This window comes from Octopus bimaculoides, chromosome 30, assembly GCF_046866305.1.
Source record: "Octopus bimaculoides isolate indiv1 chromosome 30, ASM4686630v1, whole genome shotgun sequence".
Classification (NCBI taxonomy): Eukaryota; Metazoa; Mollusca; class Cephalopoda; order Octopoda; family Octopodidae; genus Octopus; species Octopus bimaculoides.
This window is the reverse complement of record NC_142957.1, coordinates 5,568,421-5,590,920: the sequence shown is the minus strand read 5'-3', so window position 1 is coordinate 5,590,920 and position 22,500 is coordinate 5,568,421. Positions and strand designations below refer to the sequence as shown.

The 22,500-nt window shown below is 41.0% G+C and overlaps 1 protein-coding gene across 3 annotated transcripts in view; it reads right to left on the bottom strand.

The window, feature by feature from the left end:
- The window catches only part of LOC149130163 (uncharacterized), a 77,045-nt gene that overhangs the window by 17,370 nt on the left and 37,175 nt on the right, over nucleotides 1–22,500 (bottom strand). The window contains exon 1 of one of the 3 annotated variants that reach the window (XM_089346412.1): nucleotides 19,633–19,839. The exons of the other annotated variants lie outside the window; for them this stretch is intronic. The gene's annotated coding sequence lies outside the window, so the exon portion shown is untranslated. Of the gene's footprint in view, nucleotides 1–19,632; nucleotides 19,840–22,500 lie in introns of those variants that run through there. 3 annotated transcript variants of the gene reach the window in all.

Genomic DNA, 22,500 nt, shown 5'->3' with positions numbered 1-22,500 from the left:
ATAAATGAAATGAAAATATACAAAATAAACGTGCAGCACAGAATTTTGTCAGTGAACAGGTCGCGGTTTCAAAGCGACGAAAATATTTTGACAAATTAAATGGCTTATAAACACCTTCCACGCTGCAATTGTTTTTGTTTCAGCACACGATCTCAGATCAGGTCACTTGCTAGGCAAGTACATCTCCGTAACATTATTTTAGTTTTGTTCCATTTTGAAAAAATAAATGTTTATTTTATGGTTTATTTTGAATTACATTGTTGGCACTCCGTCGCTTACGACGTCGAGGATTCCAGTTGATCCGATTAACGGAACAGCCTGCTCGTGAAATTAACGTAGTTCTCGGGGATATTCAGCGTGACACAGTGTGACAAGGCTGACCCTTTGAAATACAGGTACAACAGAAACAGGAAGTAAGAGTGAGAGAAAGTTGTGGTGGAAGAGTACAACAGGATTCGCCACCATCCACTGCCGGAGCCTCGTGGAGCTTTAGGTGTTTTCTCTCAATAAACACTCACAACGCCCGGTCTGGGAATCGAAACCGCGATCCTATGACCGCGAGTCCGCTGCCCTAACCATCGGGCCATTGCGCCTCCACGTTGAATTACATATACAAGGGGGCACCGAAATGTTTTAAGTGCTTAGGGTCTCTATGGGTCTTAATCCGGTCCGGCATACCGACCAATACACACATACATACTAACACACACATATACACCTATGTATACTCGATACATACATGCCTACATACATGCATACATATATATATATTCAATGCCGAATTTAGGACAAATGAGGCCCCGTGCTAGTTATGAGGGAGGCCCTTTACTTAGCTAGTCAGGTATTCATCGTAAAAAATGTGGGAATAGGGGCAAGAAAATGCCCCCCTTCCTGGTCAACGAGGCCCCGTGCACATCTAAGCGCAATGGTAAATCCGACACTGCATGCAAACATACATAAGTACGTCCATACGTAAACGTTTATGAGGCAAGCATATTCAGTGTTGGCTGTGTGGTAAGTAGCTTGCTTACCAACCACACGGTTCCGGGTTCAGTCCCACTGCGTGGCACCTTGGCCAGGTGTCTTCTACTATAGCCTCGGGCCGACCAAAGCCTTGTGAGTGGATTTGGTAGACGGAAACTGAAAGAAGCCCGTAGTATATATGTATATATATGTTTGTGTGTCTGTGTTTGTCCACCCCAAAATCGCTTGACAACCGATGCTGGTGTGTTTACGTCCCCGTAACTTAGCGGTTCGGCAAAAAGAGTCCGATAGAATAAGTACTAGGCTTCCAAAGAATACGTCCTGGGGTCGATTTGCTCGACTAAAGGCAGTGCTCCAGCATGGCCGCAGTCAAATGACTGAAACAAGTAAAAGAGTTGGAAAAAACGACAAGACTATATACACACGCAATAAACACCAGAGTGGGTATATATAGTGATAAATCAAATAAGGACACATTGTCAAGATACATACACACACACACACACACACACACACATATATATATATATATATATATATATATATATATATGTCTTTTACTCTTTTACTTGTTTCAGTCATTTGACTGCGGCCACGCTGGAGCACCGCCTTTAGTCGAACAAATCGATCCCAGGTCTTATTCTTTGGAAGCCTAGTACTTATTCTATCGGTATCTTTTGCCGAACCGCTAAGTTACGGGGACGTAAACACACCAGCATCGGTTGTCAAGCGATGGTGGGGGGGGGACAAACACAGACACACACATACATATATATATATATATATATATACCACGGGCTTCTTTCAGTTTCCGTCTACCAAATCCACTCACAAGGCTTTGGTCGGCCCGAGGCTATAGTAGAAGACACTTGCCCAAGGTGCCACGCAGTGGGACTGAACCCGGAACCATGTGGTTGGTAAGCAAGCTACTTACCACACAACCACTCCTGCGCATATATATATATATATATATATATATATATATATATATGTATATATATATGTATATATATATATATATATATATATATATGAAGGTCTGTATGAGTAAGTATAGATATACGTAAATAAGTACATATATGAATGTATAGGAATACACAGACAGACACACACACACATTTAAAAAACAGACGACCTTCAACAAACCACTCCTAACACCACCACCACCAACAACCGTTAACCTTCAACACTAACAAACAACGACCACCACCACCATCAGCTGCCTAAACAAAAATCATCGCCACCACCACCACCACCACCGCTACCAACACTCGCTCTATCAATCATTACTGCCACCACTAACATCACTACTCCTCCCACCACTGCTACTACTACGACCATCAACCCCCTCCCTCTCAAACATCCTCACCACCACCACCACCACCACCACTTCCTCTTCTTACACTGTCATCACCATCGCCCGCTCGAGCAACGTCAGAACGAATCTCAACTTGCTAAAAATAGCAGCCAAATCCCCTTCAAATCACATGCTACCGTCTTAAGTTTTCCGAAAAGGAAAAAAAACTAGACAATGCTGTTTCTGCATGTAGGAAAAGAGACGAGATGGTCAAAATCAGAACGCCTTTGATTATGGATCGGCTGGATCAAGTTTTACCTGGGGCTAAACACTAAGAACTTCAACCAACAAAGAAACTCACGGCGGTCTCTTGATCTGCAGAAAATAGCAGCCAAAATCTAAACTGCCAAAAATAATTTTAAGAATTTGGGGGACCACATTAGTGAATATAGCTAGTTATTTGCGTAGGAGTGGCTGTGTGGTAAGTAGCTTGCTTACCAACCACATGGTTCCGGGTTCAGTCCCACTGCGTGGCATCTTGGGCAAGTGTCTTCTACTATATAGCCTCGGGCCGACCAAAGCCTTGTGAGTGGATTTGGTAGACGGAAACTGAAAGAAGCCCGTCGTATATATGTATGTGTGTTTGTGTTTGTCCCCCTAGCATTGCTTGACAACCAATGCTGGTGTGTTTATGTCCCCGTAACTTAGCGGTTCGGCAAAACAGACCGATAGAATAAGTACTAGGCTTACAAAGAATAAGTCATGTGGTCGATATGCTCGACTAAAAAAAGGCGGTGCTCCAGCATGGCCACAGTGAAATGACTGAAACAAGTAAAAGAGTAAAATAGTAAAAGAGCCTTTGATATTTACAATGAAACGGGATGGTGACGACTAAGAACCCCTGTAAATTAAGGTCTACTGAACTAGGGCTGACCGAGGGTTAAACAACCTTCCGCCGCCGCCACCACCACCAATCACTTACGCCACTCCCACCCATCACCACATACATGTTGCCCATATCAACGGAGTTGGGGAGGGGAGTGAAAGAGAGAAAAACAATGTAGGAGATAGAGGGAGCGTGTCAATGCGAGAGAGAAAGATCTAGAAACAAGTACAGAGAGAGAGAGAGGGGGAAAGAAAAAAGTATAAGAGGAGAGAAAGAGGAGGAAAGAACGAAAGTTTATAAGGAAAGAGTTATGACGGAGCAAAAGAAAATGAGAGAGAGAGAGAGATACGAGAAAGACATATGACTATGGAGGAGAGAAGGTAAAAGATACAGAGAGTGGGGGAGTAGGAAGAGAAAGAAAGAACACAGAGATGAGAGAGAGGAAGGGAGTAACAGAAAGATATGTACATGAGAGAGAGAAAGAGAGTAACAGAAAGATATGTAGATGAGAGAGAGAAATGGAGTAACAGAAAGATATGTAGATGAGAGAGAGAAAAGGAGTAACAGAAAGATATGTAGATGAGAGAGAGAAAGGGAGTAACAGAAAGATATGTAGATGAGAGAGAGAAAGGGAGTAACAGAAAGATATGTAGATGAGAGAGAGAAATAGAGTAACAGAAAAATATGTAGATGAGAGAGAAATGGAGTAACAGAAAAATATGTAGATGAGAGAGAGAAAGGGAATAACAGAAAGATATGTAGATGAGAAAGAGAAAGGGAGTAACAGAAAGATATGTAGATGAGAGAGAGAAAGGGAGTAACAGAAAGATATGTAGATGAGAGAGAGAGATAGAAGAGAATATAGGAGAAAGAGAGAGAAAGTAAAGGTGGAAAGAGAAATGTAGAGATGAAAGAGAAAGTAAGATAAGTAGGAGAAAAATACACAGAAAAGAGAGAGAGAGAAAAGAGATAGACAAACATATATATAAGAGAGAGAGAGAGAGATACTGAATGAGCAGGGAATCGTGTACCCTAAGTACAGAATGTCAAGGTCACCACCACACACCAGTCATGTGCAGACATTGACACAGATGTAACTACAAGGCAGAGCATCTTCCCTTAGTGCGAATGCACCCAGTCCGCCCCACCTCACTCTACATATATTTACTTCATCCATCTGTCTTTTTTTGTTACATACATATATATATACACACATATATATGTGCATGTGTGTATACATATAAACACGTATACATACGTACACACATGTATATTCACATATATACATACACACATGTATGTGTTGTATACATATAAACAGGTAAATACAAACACATACATATATACACATACATATACACACACGTATATATACATATGCATATATACACACACACACACATATATATATATATATATATATATATATATATATATATACACACACACACACACACACATACACGTACATTTATAAACATACATACAAACAAACACACAGACCTGTCCACTTATCGATAACTACATTCTTAACTTTATTACATATATATTATATACACATGTATTTATAGATTTATCTAACAGTATACATATATTCATTTATACATTCATCTACACATACAAATTTATACAGAAGTATATTCATTTTTCAATCTATGCAATCAATTTATACATAAAGCTATTCATCCACTTATCAAAACATACATCTGTGTGTACATATATATATGTGCATGTGTGTGTGTGTGTGTGTGTATATATATATATATGTGTGTGTGTGTGTATATTCTTTTACTTGACTGTGGACTGCTTCTTTGTCAGCTTAGCACTTGTTCTATCAGTCTATTTTGCTGAACAGCTGCGTTAAGGGGACGTGGTCAGTCCAAGGCTATAGTAGAAGATACTTGCCCAAGGTGTCACACAGTGGGACTGAACCTGGAACCGTGTGGTTGGGAACCGTGTGGTTGGGAAGCAAGCTTCTTGCCACATTGCCACTCCTGCACATATATATATATATATATATATATATATATATATATATATATATAATATAGATTCATCTATCCATACATCCTACCATTTAAGTAATCGAGCCAGAACTCATCCATTTATAAACCCATCAACTTCTACATGTCTATCTGTGTCAATCTATATAGGTATGTTTCTATCCATCATTCTACATGCCTACCTCTCTCTCCCTTTATCAATTTACCCATCTCTTTCCTCTTCTCCCTTCTTAATCCATTTCCCATCCAATAACCCAACCCTCTCTCTCTTACATATATCTATATATATATATATTGTCCCCTCTCCTCCACCCGCCTCTATCTATTTTCACATAATCTATTATTTGTCTTGTATCCATCACACCTTCCTAATCTCCACTGCCTTACAAATCATTTCCCTGATAAACAACACCCACTGTATTTTGCTCACCTATAGAATTCCCCCTCCTTTTATACTTTTCATTCTCCTAATCTTAATACACACACACACACACACAAGGAAGAAAACAGTGTTATTGGTGCTATTTCATAGACACACATGCTCAAATACATATTTTTCTTTTCGCTTCAGTCATTTCACTGTGGCCATGCTGGAGCACCGCCTTTAGTCGAACAATTCAACCCCAGGAATTATTCTTTGGAAGCCTAGCACTTATTCTATCGGTCACTTTTGCCGAACCGCTAAGTTACGGGGACGTAAACACGCCACCATCGGTTGTCAAGCGTTGGTGGGGGGACAAACACAAACACAAACACACACACACATATATATATATGTATATATACGACGGGCTTCTTTCAGTTTCCGTCTACCAAATCTACTCACAAGGCTTTGGTCGGCCCGAGGCTATAGTAGAAGACACTTGCCCAAGGTGCCACGCAGTGGGACTGAACCCGGAACCATGTGGTTGGTAAACAAGCTACTTACCACACAGCCACTACTGCGCCCATATACATATTTTTTTATTCGCTTCAGTCATTTGACTGTGGCCATGCTGGAGCACCGCCTTTAGTCGAACAACTCAACCCCAGGAGTTATTCTTTGTAAGCTTAGTACTTATTCTATCGGTCCCTTTTGCCAAACCACTAAGTTACGGGGACTTAAACACACCAACGTTGGTTATCAAAACACTAACGGAAGATAGGGAGGGATGGATTGGCAAAATTCAGGTAACCTTGTTACCTCTCCTACAGCAAGACACCTGTTTCTGTCTCCGTCATATTCTAACCTTTCATCATCTGACACAAGATCACCTCCTCCTTCAATGTCCTCTCCCCTCTCAAAGGGATCCTTGTCTTGCAAGTTACTCGGTGACCCTGCCAGTGCTGGTGCCACATGAAAAGAGTCCAGCCCACAAAGTGGTTAGCATTTGGAAATGCAACCAGCTGTAAAAACCATGCCAAAACTGACCCCCACCTGTGCTCGTGCCATATAAAAAAGCACTCTGTTTCCTCTGTCCACAAGTGGTTGGTGTTAGGAAGGGCATCCAGCCGTAAAAATCATGCCAAAACAGACACAGAAGCCCGGTGCTGTTGCCTGCCCGACCAGTTCATGTCAAACCATCTAACCCATGCCAGCATGGAACATTAAACAAGATGATGATGATGATTAGAGGGGGTTGGATGAAAATTACTTAAGCCCTTCACTCCCTGGAGAGCATAGGCCATTGGTAACTTTTTTCCACTGTTCTCAACTCTAGTCTGTCTCCTGATGGTCAGAAGAGGTGGAGGGGCCAGCCTTACAGCTTCCTTTTGGATTTTGTTCTTCCATGTAGGGCTTTCTTCTCCCAGGGCTTCGTGGTTTTGAATTGTCATTGATGCTTCTGTAACTACCCTTTTCTAGGTAGGGGTGTTAGCTCTACACAGACCCATTTTTGCCTCTCGGAAGAGGTGGTCCATATTATTCCATCTTCTGTCTTTTGACTTATCCAGCAAGAAGAGGGGCGTTATCAGGGGCTTGCTCCCTGATGGCATCTCTTTCAGGCTCATTGAGGCATACAAGTCACGAAATCACAAGGACTGGACCTTGTGGTAGTTGGATAGAAATCCCTTGCAGTTCCTGTTCTCGGCTCTTAGAACCATGGATTGCATTCAGGCTGCAACCCTCCATAGCGTTAAGATGCATTTCTAGGACAACACAACATTGGTCGTATGGAGACAAGAGGCTTACAAGCATCATTTTGTTGTTGTTATCACTCCGTTGCTTACAATGTCGAGGGTTCCAGTTGATCCGATCAACGGAACAGCCTGCTCGTGAAATTAACGTGCAAGTGGCTGAGCATTCCACAGACACGTGTACCCTTAACGTAGTTCTCAGGGAGATTCAGCGTGACACAGAGTGTGACAAGGCTGACCCTTTGAATTACAGGCACAACAGAAACAGGAAGTAAGAGTGAGAGAAAGTTGTGGTGAAAGAGTACAGCAGGGTTCGCCACCATCCCCTGCCGGAGCCTCGTGGAGCCTTAGGTGCTTTCGCTCAATAAACACTCACAACGCCTGGTCTGGGAATCGAAACTGCAATCCTATGACCACGAGTCCGCTTCCCTAACCACTGGGCCATTGCGCCTCCACACAGGCATCATTAACCACTATTCTTCTCATCTTTCGGTCTTTTATTTGCTCAGCCATGCTAGGACACCACTCATTGTCTTGAAGAGCTTATTCCACGCAATTAGCCCACACCCATCAGTGTTTATTCTATCAGATTCTGCTGAATTGCTAAGTCACAGGGATGTAAACAAACCAATGCTGGTTATCAAACAAACACGCATGAACACACACACATATGTACCAATGTGTGTGTGTGTGAAAGCGTGTGGTTTAGTGGTTCGGGTTTTTGGCCCATGGTTCTAAGGTTGTGAGTTCAATTCCTAGCAGTGCATTGTGCCCGTGAGCAAGACACTTTATTTCACAATGCTCCAGTCCACTCAACTGGCAAAAATGAGTTGTACCGGTAATTCAAAAGGAGCCAGCCTTGTCACACTCTGTGTCATGCTGAATCTCCCTGAGAACTACATTAAGAGCACATGTGTCTGTGGAGTACTCAGCCACTTGCATGTTAATTTCATGAGCAGGCTGTTCCACTGATTGGATCAATTGGAACCCTCATTGTAACCAATGGAGGGCCAGTAGAGTATATGCACACACATACACACACATGCACACAATGTTTTGGGTTCAGTCTCGCTATGTCTTTCAAAGGAGAGGGGTACACTCCCCCACCGAGTCTAATAATGAAACAAAATATAAAAATAGACTTGCATATCCCGAGTAGGCAGAATGAATATGTAGATGAATTTGAAAGTCATTTATCAGCCCTTTAGCATTCAAGTTAGCCTGTCAAATGTAATGCTTATTTATTCATCATCATCATCATCATCATCATTTAATGTCTGTTTTCCATGCTGGCATGGGTTGGAAGGTTTGACATGGAGCTATCCAGCTGAAGAACTGCCCAGGCTCCGTGTCTGTTTTGGCATGGTTTCTACGGCTGGGTGCCCTTCCTAATGCCAACCATTTAAACAGAGTGTACTGGTTGCATTTATGTGACACCAGCATGGGCGCTCTTATGTGCCATTGGCATGGGTGGCACCAGCACCCATGAGTCCACAAGATTAGGATTGCTCAGTTGAAAAGGGATGTCGGGGGACATGCCTGTATGCAAGGGTAACCACAATTTTACTTCTCAAGCACAGCAAACCACCAGAAGTCTTGGTCCCTTGTCGTCCCCTCTGTGAGGTCAAATGTCAGATGTTCCTTTCTCACCATTGTTTTGAATTAATCATGCATTATTCTCACAGCTTCAAGATTTCAATGTGATTGCTAATTTCTAGATTGACATTGTATGGTGGGTGTGAGAGGCCAGATCTGGCTCACTTGAATATAAAACACAATATTTGGGCCTGATATGGCCAGTTTAAATACCTAAGTATTAAGTATCATAAAATGGAAATATATTACTTCAGTATTCTCAAAGGTTAAATTTTTTCAAATTTATTTTCATAAATAGACACAGGTGCAGCTGTGTGGTAAGATATTTCCTTCTCAACCACATGCTTAATCAATTTTCAAACCTTATTGGGTTCTCATCAGAGGCATCTACATCATTCTGACAGTCATATATGTGTTTGGGTGTGTCTGTCTATCCCCCTCCACGATCGCTTGACCACCAATATTGGTGAGTTTATGTTGCCATAACTTAGCCTTTCGGCAAAAGGAACCAATAGAATAAGTACTAGGCTTACAAAGAATAAGACCTGGGGTTGATTTGTTCAACTAAAGGCGGTGCTCCAGCATGGCCGCAGTCAAATGACTAAAACAAATAAAAGCATACACACACACAAACACATATTCTTTTGCTTGTTTCAGTCTTTAGACTGTGGCCATGCTGGAACACAGCCTTCGAGTTTTAGTCGAATGAATCGACTCCAGTGCTTATAGTTTTTATTAAGACTGGTACTTATTCTATCAATCCCTTATGCTGTACTGCTCAGTTACAAGGACGTGAACACACCAGCACTGGCTGTCAAGCAGTAGTAGGGGTACAAACCCAGACACAAAGACACACACACACACACATACACAAACATATATGACAGGCTTCTTTTAGTTTCCATCTACCAAATGCACTCACAAGGCTTTGGTCAGCGGAGGCTATAGTAGAAGACACTTGCCTAAGGTGTCACGCAGTGGGACTGAACCCGGAACGTTGTGGTTGGGAAGCAAGCTACTTACTACACAGCCACATACATAAATATATATATATATATATATATATATATATATTCCCCGTTTCAAGACCACAGGGTGTAGGGGGCTCTGAATACAGGTAGCAACTTTTGTACCTTTCAATTGTAACTTTTTAGGGATGGTCAGGTGGACAGGCATCAGTAGTCCTCATCCAACTCCTAATCTCTTGCTCCATAGCCCCTAGTGCCGCACCCTGTTACGGTACCCCACTTCAGCTTGTGGGGTATTGTACCAAAGTGAGGGGCTGGTGTTAATACTACAACTCTGCATTAGATTAATGGGCTAACGAATACTTTTTACAGTTCAGTGAAAGTACATGTTTATGAAGCTTTTACAAGGGAAAGCCTGACACTCACTTCGAAGTTACTATCAACTCTTTTCTTGTAAAAGCTAAACACGTACTCTGTCAAAAAAGATATGTATGTGTGTGTTTTTGTGTATGCGCCCGTTATACACACCAATCTTTCGACTGGTGTGTCTAATGTGCGCAGAAACTGATAAACACAATATGTTTATAAATGTATCAATCTCTCTCTCTCTCTCTCTCTCTCTCTCTCTATATATATATATATATATATATCAGCGCACAAATTTATATGAACAGATTTAGTCACTCACGCCCCCACTCAGTTAAATGTAACCCGTACTAAACTTAAGTATCACGACTCTCGCATATACTAAACAGAGGGACAGGTCTTTCTTTCAAAACAAAAGTACACACACACACACACACACACAAACATACACAGACACTAGGCTGCTTATAGAACACACATACACACACACACACACAAACAGAATCCACATAACAATAACTACAGAAACACACAGACACACGCATACCGGTAAACCGATATATTGTACACATACACACACACACATCACTAACTGACATGTCCTCAGTCCTCTTACGACACACACATACGCATTGTACTACTTATAACGCGCGCGCGCGCGCACATATACACACAAGGAAGCCGCTACGTAGTTCGTTCGAACTGGCAGAAATAGCAGTCAAATCTGCCTCAAACCACACCGTAACTGGTTTTAAATACGACGACACATTAGATCAGGGGTTTTTCAAACTGTGGTCCGCGGACCACAGGGGGTCCGTAGACAGCAAATACTTTTTATGGGCAATTTGATTTTATATATGTTCTTTTAATCGAAATCTTTTAATTGACAATAAACCTATTTTGTTAAACACTGTTAAATAAATAAATGTAAAAATATGTTATTTTAAGCAAATATTTATGTATAAATTTCATAAGCGTTTATAAGGGTAAAGCCTGAAATATAAAGGGGTCCGCAAGTCAAAAAGTTTGAAAACCTCTGCATTAGATAACACAAAAGTACAAATACACTCCGTTATTAAAACTGGATGGTCCCGGTCGGACTGTCTTGAGCTAACCAACATACGGTGAAACAACTGCGGAAAATAAATTTAGACATCCTGCCTCCCCAACTCTTATACAGAAACATTATCAACACACACACACATATATATATATAAATGTATATACGCAGCAGAATTGTACATACATACATGAATATATATGCGACGTAATTATACATAGATACACGTACACATGCATTATACACACACACATATACCGTTTACAATATGCAATTGTTTACATTATACACACACGCACACATTAAACACAGTCCCCTGCATTCATTCATACACGCATACAAATACATATATATACACCCACAACTTTGTTTACTTCGAATTAACGAGGAAGCGCCTATACGCGGTCGCTCTGCCTGCAAGAAATAGCAGCAAAATCTAACTCAAATCATAGTATTTCTTCGTTATTTATTTATTCATTTGGGGGGGGGGGGGTGTTAAAGGGAGACGCATTTGAGAATGTAGTCCCAGATACACAATGTCTGAATACAAGACAGGATGGTCACATCTGGAACATCTTTGATCATAGGTCAGCTGGATCAGGACTGACCGAAGACTAAACACCCAACAACGAGGAAGGACACATTAGATAATGTAGTACAAGATACATTATGCCTGAAGAAAAGACGGGATGGTCACAGAGGGAACATCACTGATCATAGGTCTGCTAGATCAGGACTGATCTGGAACAAAACAACAAGAAGGAACGACGTTAGATAATGTAATCCTAGATACACTATGTCTGAATAAAAGACAGGATGGTCACGGCTGGAACGCCACTGGATCTGGACTGTTCTGGGGTTCAACAACCACAAGTAAGGGCGCGTTAGATAATGTAGTCCTAGATACACTATGACACACTCTACCTGAATAAAAAGGATAGGATAATCATAACTGGAACAAAATTGATCATAGGTCTACGGGATCAAAACTGCCGGGGGCTAAACAAGCCACAACAAGCAATGTAGCTCCGTATACCACTGTGTCTCAATAAAAGACAGGATGGTCACGGATAGAACATCATGGATCTGCTGGATTAAAGATTAACCTGGTATTTAACAACAACACGAGAAGAGGCACATTAGATAATGTAGCCCTAGGTACACTATGTGTGAATGCAAAATTGGATGGTCACCACTGGAACACATTTGATCATGGGTCCGTTGCAAAAAGACTGACCCGGGGCTAAACAGGCCAACTGGGAAGAGCTCATTAGATAGTATAGTCCTAGATACACACACAACGGGAACGCCCTTGATTGCAGGTGCAACATATAAATATAAATATATATATGCACGCACGTACAATGTCTTGCATAGATACAAGCCTTAAGAAGGAGGGGGTGTTGAATCGATAAAAGCGACCCCAGCACTTGATTGGTCCTTTAAATTTATCGATCCCCGCTAGGATGAAAGGCCAAGTTGACCTTAAATATATTATTATCCTTAATTTCTTCAAGGGTTATACAATGGAAACATATCGGCCCCTAGTAACTCATTTACCTTCATATCTATCTATCTATCTATCTATCTATCTATCTATTTATCTACGTAGAAAGAGAGAGAGAGAGAGAGAGAGAGAGAGAGAGAGAGAGAGAGAGATGAATATATATACATACAAGTGCCCCACCGACTTTGTTTCCTCATAACTCACAGAAAAATGAGTATTTTTTCAAGATATTTTCTATAAATATATTTCAGATGGTGTAGATTACGATTATATCAGAATTTAACGTGGAAAAAAAAAAAAAGAGAAAAGAAAAACTCGAGCGCGCAAACGTACATACTGACACACATACATACACACACACACATACATACATACGTACGTACGTGTGTATAATGAAACTCGAAATTTTGAAAAATTGTGTCAGTATGTGTGCGCGCCCGTCAAATTTTCTTCACCATCTGAAAGGTATTTTTGTAGAAAATTTCTTTAAAAAGTATCGATTTTTCTGCAAGTTATAAACAAAAAGTGGAGGGGGGGGGGTAAGGAGCGCACTTGTGTACTTATGCCTGTATGTGTGTGTGTATATATATATATAAATATATATCTTTTACATATTTCGGTCATTTGACTGCAGCCATACTGGAGCACCGCCTTATAGGGTTTTGGTCGAAGAAATCGACCTCAGGACTTATTCTTTGTAAGCCTAGTATCGGTCTGTGCGAGATGGAACAGATCCCGGTTTGTTTTGCCGAACCGCTCATTTACGGGGAACGTAAACACACCAACATCGGTTGTCAAGCGATAGTGGTGGTGTTGGTGTTGGTGGGGACAAACAGACATAAAGACACACACACTCACAAGGCCATGGTTGGCACGAAGTTATAATAGAAGATACGTGCTCAAGGTGCTACACAGTGGGACTGAACCCGGAACCATGTGGTTGGGAGGCAAGCTTCTTACCACATAACCATGCCTGCGACTTATTTCAAGCGATGGTGGGTGGGGGACAAACACACACACACATATATATCGTGTACACACACACACACATATATATCGTGTACACACACACACATATATATATATATATATATATATATATATATGTTAATTCTCTATATGAAGTATTAACAGTAACTGCACGATAAAGTGTAGTATATTGCCACTTAAGTGTGGCTGACCCCTAGGGGTGGATGTTACTGTTGTTTTTAGCCCCAGGAGGACATCTCCTCCAGCTGGCTTATCGACACACGACTGTGTCCTGTTTGCCAAGGGAGTTATCCCTCTCACCTCGACCGGGCTTCTTTAGTAGAAGACACTTGCATATGTATATATATATATATATATATATATATATATATATGCGCAGGAGTAGTGAGTAGTAAGCAAGCTACTCACTACTCCTGCGCATATATATATATATATATATATATATATATATATGCAAGTGTCTTCTACTAAAGAAGCCCGTCGTATATATGTATATATATCTATGTGTGTGTGTGTGTGTGTGTATGTTTGTGTGTCTGTGTTTGTCCCCCCAATATCGCTTGACAACCGATGGTGGTGTGTTTACGTCCACGTAACTTAGCGGTTCGGCAAAAGAGACCGATAGAATAAGTATTAGGCTTACAAATAATAAGTCCTGGGGTCGATTTGCTCGACTAAAGGCGGTGCTCCAGCATGGCCGCAGTCAAATGACTGAAAAGAGTATATATATATATATATATATATATATATATATATATATATATATATATATATATATATATATATATATATATATACATTGTTATCCTCTTTTTTTCTCTGTTACTTGTTTCAGTACCTAACCCACTCACAAGGCTTGGTCAGCTTGACCCACGCAGAAGGACCGAACCCAAAACCGTGTCGTTGGAGGGCAATGTCCTTACCACACGGCCAAGACTGTGCCTATTTATAGAGAAAATTAAAGTGAAACTGTAAGTAAGACACACGACGAAAACAGAGAGAAAAATTACTCTTTTACTCTTTTACTTGTTTCAGTCTTTTGACTGCGGCCATGCTGGAGCACCGCCTTTAGTCGAGCAAATCGACCCCGGGACTTATTCTTTGTAAGCCTAGTACTTATTCTATCGGTCTCTTTTGCCGAACCGCTCAGTTACGGGGACATAAACACACCAGCATCGTTTGTCAAGCAATGCTAGGGGGACAAACACACACATATATACATACAGATATACGACGGGCTTCTTTCAGTTTACGTCTACCAAATCCACTCACAAGGCTTTGGTCGGCCCGAGGTTATAGTAGAAGACATTTGCCCAAGATGCCACGCAGTGGGACTGAACCCGGGACCATGTGGTTGGTAATCAAGCTACTTACCACTCCTACGCCTAAATGTCGAAATAATTCACATATTTTGGAGAAATCATCCTTAAAATCTTCCTTGACGACAGAGTCTCATAAAATAGATAAAAAGTGAAAGCAAAACAAACGTTAAAAATTCCTGCAAGTTAAAAAAGACAAAAAAAAAAACACCCCAAAAAAACAGCTCATTAAAAGTGAAACGGATATTTTAAATTCAAAGGCTGCCCATATGATGGCGGACTTTGTCTCCCGATTTAATTCCGCTGACTTCACTTGTACTTTGAGCGCTCTTTGCGGTCTCTACCCTTGTTTCAAGTTCTCGGGCAAGGCGTCCGGTTTGAGAGTGCCTTCCTTGTTCCCTCTCTATCACCAGTCTTGGGGGCCCTGAAAAGAATCAAGGGACGCTATCTCCCCCCCCCCCCCTGACACCCTGACTTAATAAATAATAAGCGCAGCTGTTTGATAAAAGGTTTGCTTCCTTAATCACATGGTTCCAGGTTCACTCCCACTGTGTGGTACCTTAGGTAAATGTCTTCTGCTAAGGCCTCATGCCGATCAAAGCCTCGTGAGTGGATTTGGTAGACGGAAACTGAAAGAAGCCTGTCGTGTATGTGTGTCTCCACCTCTTGATAGACGGTGTTGGTTTCTTTATATCACTGTTGCTAAGCGGTTCGGTAAAAGAGGCTGACATAATAATTATTTCAAATTTTTACCGCAAGGGCAGCTTGGGGGAGGTGGGGATGTGTCGATTGCATCGATCTCAGTGTTCATCTTATACTTAGTTTATCGACCCCAAAAAGCAAATAATAATAATAATAATGATGGTTTCAATTTTTAGTAGAAGGCCAACAATTTTTATGAAGAGGTGGTTTAGTCGATTTACATCGATTCTGAAACTTGACAGGTAGTTTATTGACTTCCGAAAGCACGAAGAGCAAAGTTGACTTCGGTAGTGTTTGAACTCAAAACATTAAAAAAAAAAAAAAAAAAAAAAAAAAAGTCGGTACAAGTACTGCATGGGTGAGGTTTTTTCGGATATGATTAGAGATTAGGGCCTAAATTAAAATTAGGACACCGCTTTGATATTTAAACAATTAAAAAAAATCAGTGATTACAAAGCGAAAGTGATGTTTTAAACTCAAAGATCAAGCTACGCCATACAGCACAATCTGTTCTCGTCTTTCAAGGCCACTGGGTACGATTTAAGAATTTGACTGCGCGGGCGTGTGTAAACACACACGCCACCACTTGACAGCTAGTGTTGCTTTTTTTTACGTTCCCGTAACTGAGCAAGATTGGCAAGATGTCCGATAGAATAATAACTCTTTTATATACTCTTTTACTTGTTTCAATAATTTGACTGTGGCCATGCTGGAGCACCGCCATTTAGTCGAGCAAATCGTCGACCCCAGGGCTTATTCTTTGGAAACCTAGTACTTATTCCATCGGTCTCTTTTTACCGAACCGCTAAGTTACGGGGACGTAAACACACCAGCATCGGTTTTCAAGCGATGTTGGAGGGGGGGGGGAGACAAAAACACACAAACATAAATACATATATACGACGGGCTTCTTTCAGTTTCCGTCTACCAAATCCACTCACAAGGCTTTGGTCGGCCCGAGACTATAGCAGAAGACACTTGCCCAAGGTGTCACGCAGTGATAATGAACCCAGAACCATGTGGTTGGTAAGCAAGCTACTTACCACACAGCCACTCCTGCGCAAAAAAACAAAAAAAAAAAAAAAAAAAAAAAAAAGTACTTGGGAGTCAACTTGTACAACTAAACCAGTCATGGGCAAAATTCGGCCCGGGAGACTTTTCTGAAAGGCACGCTAAATGAAAACCCACCTTGACTCAGTGGTCGCAGCTCGGTCGCAGTCCAATGGCTAAAACAAGTAATAGAATGATTTATCTTTTACTTGTTTCAGTCATTTGACTGCGGCCATGCTGGAGCACCGCCTTTAGTCGAGAAAATCGACCCCAGGACTTATTCTTTATAAGCCTAGTACTTATTCTATCGGTCTCTTTTTGCCGAACCGCTAAGTTACAGGGACGTAAACACACCACCATCGGTTGTCAAGCGATGTTGGGGGGGGGGGGGACAAACACAAACACACATACATACATACATATATATATATATATATATATATATATATATATATACATATATACGACGGGCTTCTTTCAGTTTCCGTCTACGAAATCCACTCACAAGGCTATGGTCAGCCCGAGGCTATAGTAGAAGACACTTGCCCAAGGTGCCACGCAGTGGGACTGAACTCGGAACCATGTGGTTGGTAAGCAAGCTACTTACCACACAGCCACTCTTGTAAATCTGGGGCCCACATCGTTAAATAAATGTGTCTTTATTTTACAAACAGTTACGTAGGAAGTGATTTTTGATGGGATTTGACAGCTATTTTTAGCAAAAATACTGACTGAAAAGAGGCGACGTATGTTTACACATGTGCAGTGTGAACGACATGGTTGTTTGTGTTGAGAGCTGGAGAAATTAGGTGAAGGGCAAGAAAAGCGAGAAGTAGAAAGACTAAAAGCAATAGAGAGAGAGAGGAAGTGGTAGAAAGTGAAAAAGAAGGAATGAATTAGAGAGAAACGGAATGAAAGAGAGGATGGGTATGAGGGAGAGGGAGGGGAAGCTTAAAGAGAATGGCAGAAGAAATGCAAAGGAGGAGGGGAAGACAGAAGAGGGATTTGTGTGAGTTGGAGTGAGAGGCAAAGAGTAGAAATGAAAGAGAGGGGGAAAAAATACGAAAGAAAGCTTAGAAACGAAGGTGAGTGGAAGTGAGAGAGAGAGAGAGAGAGAGAGAGAGGAGGAGGGAGAAAGAATGACATGTCAGGTCCAAAAAAAAAAAAGAAAAGAAAACTATGACCCTGACCTTTCACCTCTAAACTATTCAAATCATCAACCAAAATAGCACAACCGCCGTCACCACGAATACAGCCACCACTACGGGGGTTACATGACATGCTGAAAATAGCAGCCAGATTTCCCTGAAATCACACCCTACATACAGCTTTAAATGACGGATAGGATAGTTTTCTTGGGATACATGAAAAAAAAAAAAAAAAAAAAAAAAAACACACACACACACCGCACAAACACAAATGGAGTGGTCATTTATAGAACGTCTTTGATCACATGTCCACTTATAATCACCAAAACAACAGCTCTGACCACTTCACAGTCCGACAGATGTTAAAGCAGCAACAAACGTTGACTAATTCCAGAACTATCACGTGTCCGGGTTTGGGAGGTGGGCTCCGTTGCCAAGCGCTAGGACGTGTGTATATGTATGTACATACACACTCACACTATATGTCTGTGTGTGTGTGTGTGTGTGTGTGTGTGTGTGTGCGTGTGTGTGTATCTATATCACGCATGTACATATAGATCTATGTCTCTTTCTCTATATATACATACATGTGTATACCCCATCTCTCTCTCTCTCTCTCTCTCTCTCTCTCTCTCTCTCTCTCTCTCTCTCTATATATATATATATATATATATATATATAATCATAAATATATAGGGATTGACAGTAACCTGCTTCTCCAACATACTGAGAATTCAGAAATAGCAGTCAAAGAACTACTGATTTCAAAACTACAAATTATTACTCCAGATTGATAGCGATATTTTTGATACACACAGAACAAAAAACAATAGAGAAGAGTAAAAAACACTTGCCTTTTAGTTAATTTAGTACAATTGTTTCACAGTTAAGAGTAAGGAATACTCTATTCTGATCTTCAGCTAAATATTCTAATAAATTTGTTAATGTCTAAATAACTCACGTTGATTTTGACCATGTGAACATCAATACCACGTGAAGAAGACGTTAAGAAATTTATCGGCCAGTAAATTCAAAACTTCTTGCCCTAATGAATTTCAATTCAGCGTGTATCAGAAATAGTTCCGTTTAGGAAAGAGACTCGTACGAATTCCTGCGGTATAACCATCTACCCTGGAGTTATTGTTAAAATATAGATATGCAGGGCAGATCTATATATATATATATATATATATATATATAATGTTGGTGTATGTGTGATATATTAATCGCACGTGGCCGCAGTTTAGTAACTGACACTTACATAATATATATATATATATATATATATATATATATATATATATATATATATATATATAAGGCGGTGCTCCAGCATGGCCGCAGTCAAATGACTGAAACAAGTAAAAGAGTATATGTGTGTGTGTGTGTGTGTTTGTGTTATACGATCATGCACACACGAACATTATATAACATAAACACACACACACACACACATATATATATATATATATATATATATATACGTGTATGGTAATACAGTGCGTCAATATGTATTGTTTGTGTGTGTGTATATATAAGTACGTGTATATTTTCTTGACCTATATGTGTACCCACACGCACGCACACAACGCACGCATCATGTCAATTCGGAAGAACAGAGTGGAGTGAAAACAAACTTACACGAGCTGAATCTTGTTCATAAATGACACATCGCAGCTGACGAGATTATGTATACACACCCTTTTCTACTATTCGCTATATATACACCTTTACTCAATCACGCGTCCCAATAACACGCCAGAAATTCACCGCTCCTCGCAGTCCGCCGTGTACGCTTTGAATGTTTATATTTGTCTAACAGTGAAAATTCTAGGCTGTTTGGTTAAAAAGTTCGCTTCACAAGCACGTCGTCTAGCGTTCAGTCCCACTAAGCGGTGCTTCAACGAAATGGTTTCGGTCCAGATGGACTATATGTAATCTGAACCTTTCCCCCCCTTTTACGGAATCCCACGTTTTAGGCTATGGAGATTCCGATTCTGAAAAAATTTTTTTTCAAAAATCTCAATTTCAAAATTTCGATTCCCCCCCCCCCTGGTTTTTATATAGATCCACAGGGTAACCCTGACCCTAACTCAAACCGTAACCCTGACCCTAACCCTAACCCTAACACTAGTTTTGTGAGATTTGGCTGTTATTTCTAGCATGTAAATAGCCTGCTTGATGGGGGGGGGGGGGGGTGAAATTTTTCAAAATTTTTTTTTTCAGAATCGGAATCTCCATAGCCTAAAACGTGGGATTCCGTAAAAAAAATTTAATAAATAAGGGGGGGGGGAGAAAGGTTCAGATTACATATAGTCCATCTCTACCATGTTTTCTACTACAGCCCCGGGACAACCAATGCTTCCTTCGTGAGTGAATTTGGTTGACGAAAACTGTGCGGAAGATCGTTGTCGTGGGTCTATATATGTATCGTGGCACTATTACGGTTACTACGACGAGGGTTCCAGTTGATCCGATCAACGGAACAGCCTGCTCGCGAAATTAACGTGCAAGTGGCTGAGCACTCTACAGACACGTGTACCCTTAACGTAGTTCTCGGGGAGATTCAGCGTGACACAGAGTGTGACAAGGCTGACCCCTTTGAAATACAGGTGCAACAGAAACAGGATGAAAGAGTGAGAGAAAGTTGTGGTGGAAGAGTACAGCAGGGTTCGCCACCACCATCCCCTGCCGGAGCCTCGTGGGGCTTTTAGGTGTTTTCGCTCAATAAACACTCACAACGCCCGGTCTGGGAATCGAAACCGCAACACTACGACCTCGAGTCCCCCTCCCCACATATATAAACGATCCAAGGCGTAGAAGTGGCTGTGTGGTAAGTAGCTTGCTTACCAACCACATGGTTCCGGGTTCAGTCCCACTGCATGGCACCTTGGGCAAGTGTCTTGTACTATAGCATCGGGCCGACCAAAGCCGTGTGAGTGGATTTGGTAGACGGAAACTGAAAGAAGCCTGTCGTATATATGTATATATATATATATATATATATGTTTTCCTGTTTGTTTTTCTGTTTGTTTTCCTGTCTTGTTGTTTGTCCGCCACTACATTCCTCCATGGCTAGATTTAATTTGCGTATACAGATTTAATCTGCGATCCATGGGACGAGCCGTTTTAACGTTGCGTCCTGCCCGAAGCTCGTCGAAACGCCGGTGTTAAAACGTGGGTAGCTGATGAAGTAGAATGTTCTCTATGTGGCTCGTGTGTTCTCGTCTACGTTTGTTTGCAATGTCCTGTACCCAGATATGCACCTATACATACAGGTGGATGTCGGTATGCACATACCTGTACGTATATATGCATATACTCATTACTTTTGTTTTTATATATATATATATATATATATATATATATGTGTGTGTGTGTGTGTGTGTGTGTGTGTGTGTGTGTGTGTGTGTGTGTGTGTGTGTGTATGTATGTGTGTGTGTGTGTGTATATATGTTTGTGTGTCTGTGTTTGTCCCCTCAACATCGCTTGAAAAACCGATGCTGGTGTGTTTACGTCCCCGTAACTTAGCGGTTTGGCAAAACAGACCAATAAAATAAGTACTAGGCTTACAAAGAATGATATATATATATATATATAGCCTCGGGCCAACCAAAGCCTTGTGAGTGGATTTGGTAGACGGAAACTGAAAGAAGCCCGTCGTATATATGTATATATATATATGTGTGTGTGTGTATGTGTTTGTGTGTCTGTGTTTGTCCCCCCAACATCGCTTGACAACCGATGCTGGTGTGTTTATGTCCCCGTAACTTAGCGGTTCGACAAAAGAGACCGATAGAATAAGTACTAGGCTTCTAAAGAACAAGTCCTGGGGTCGATTTGCTCGACTAAAAGGTGGTGCTCCAGCATGACCACAGTCAAAAAGACTGAAACAAGTAAAAGAGTAAAAGAGTATATATATATATATATATATATATATATATATATATATATATATATATATATATATACGACAGGCTTCTTTCAGTTTCCATCTACCAAATCCACTCACAAGGCTTTGATCAGCTCGAGGCTATAGTAGAAAATACTTGCCCAAGGTGCCACACAGTGGGACTGAACCTGGAACTATGTGGATGGAATACATATATACATACACGACATGTATGATAAGACGGTGTGTGGTAAGAAGCTTGCTTCCCAACCACAGGATTCCGAGTTCAGTCCCACTGCATGGCACCTTAGTCCTCCACTATAGACCCGGGGCGACCAAAGCTTTGTGAGTGGATTTGTTAAATGGAAACTGAAAGAAGCCCGTCGTGTGTATGTGTCCCATCACTACTTGAAAAACTGGTGTTGACATGTTTACGTCCCTGTAACTTAATGGTTCGGCAAAAAAGATCGATAGAACAAGTACCAAGCTTTTAAAGAAAAATATGTACTGGGATCAAATCGTTCGATTTTAGTGCGTTCGACTGAAATCCTTCAAGGTGGTGCCCCAGCATGGCCGTAGTCGAAGGCCTGAAACAAGTAGAAGCTATTAGACTGTGT